General features: G+C 28.7%; 1 long non-coding RNA gene across 1 annotated transcript; it reads right to left on the reverse strand.

The window, feature by feature from the left end:
• Nucleotides 1–1,543, reverse strand: LOC123216291. Its single transcript, XR_006502214.1, has 3 exons — nt 1,451–1,543; nt 1,177–1,366; nt 1–250 (listed from the first exon to the last, which is right to left on the reverse strand). It is a non-coding gene; the product is annotated as an uncharacterized LOC123216291 (long non-coding RNA).

A 1,543-nucleotide genomic window follows, 5' to 3' on the forward strand; every position in this document is an offset into this window, starting at 1 on the left:
TAATATAAAATAAAATATGTATAATTAAATGTCCAAATCATTGCTTCATAAATTGACATTGCTAATTCCATCACACTATGAAGTTTGAAGAAATAAGAAAACAATTAGACAATATCTGACACTTTTAATGCGTTGAAAATCATCATACTAAAAAACATACGCATTAGCAATAACTGAAATAGATAATGCTGCTATAACATCAACAATCTCACTCCACTTAGTTGGATCCCCTGGCCTATCTGCTACTTTTCTGCAAAATTTTTCAAGAAAAATACATGTCATAACTGAAAAATTGCTGATGTTGTAGACTAATTAAATTTTGCTGGAGCCAATATTGCTGACTTCAGAATAGAACAACAGAGCTTGGATGCATTATGTGGTAAAACATTTCAACCATTCAGGTTACAGCCAACAACTTGGAACTAGTAAGATCCAATGAGTTACATGCTAGAGTTCCTTCTATAGATCATTAAAGAAGATACCACTTATTACATTCGCAACAGTAGCTGCATATGAAAGCAAGTTTTAATCTTCTTGTGGATTTGTCAACTAAAAATTGCAACACATTTCGTCAACAAAGGTCCTAACAAATACAATAGCATATCTTTAAACAAACATAATTAGTACATGTATTTGCCACAAGCCACAAGTACAAAAATTCCATTTCTCCTCTTCACAGTACAATTCAAAATTGAAATTAAAATGCAGCACAAAACAAACATCATTAACTCTTATTCACAACAAAGTTAAAACTGAATATTCTATTGTGAATTCACAATAGAATAGCCAAAACAATTAAATAATAAATAAACAACACCCAGAATCGACAACATCAATTTATCAAAATTTTGAGACATGGGTTATGCAAATTGCGTGAAACAAGCAAAACCCATCAAATGAAAGGGCAGAAATTAGATAACAATAAAAATTTAATTAACGATATTAAATAGTAATCCTTCTGTTTGGATGCATTATGAGCTTGGATTAAATATTAAAAAGCCAAATGAATGGAGAACAGCAGAGCTTGGATGCATTATTGCGTTATACTTGTTTACAAGTTTAAAGATCAGGATTTAAAATCATTAATTAAATCTGAGAATTAGTAATGGAATGGAGAATTTGTAATTAAAAATATTAAACTAATTAAAATATAATAGAAAATCGAAATTCATTTACATGTCAAACATCAAGGTTGGACAGTGAAACTCAAATCCATCTCATCAATTATCAACTACAATACAACACGTAAAAAAATAAGTAATAAATTTTTGCAATATTTTAAAAACCAATATTTTAGAGATTAATGAAAAATACTTACTATCTTCTAAATCATTATCATCGTAGATTGTCGAACAAGACTCTTCACCTTTCAAGAAAATTAAAAAAATTAAAGACAAAATCTAATAATGATTAACTTTATATTAAAGTTGATAAAAATTCATTTAATTACCTTTTAGGTCAGCCCATAACCAATTTTGAGAACACATTAATGCCTCCAATGTACCTGAATGAAGTCTATTGCGATGTGGACTTATTACCTTTT

Source organism: Mangifera indica, chromosome 5 (assembly GCF_011075055.1).
Source record: "Mangifera indica cultivar Alphonso chromosome 5, CATAS_Mindica_2.1, whole genome shotgun sequence".
NCBI lineage: Eukaryota > Viridiplantae > Streptophyta > Magnoliopsida > Sapindales > Anacardiaceae > Mangifera > Mangifera indica.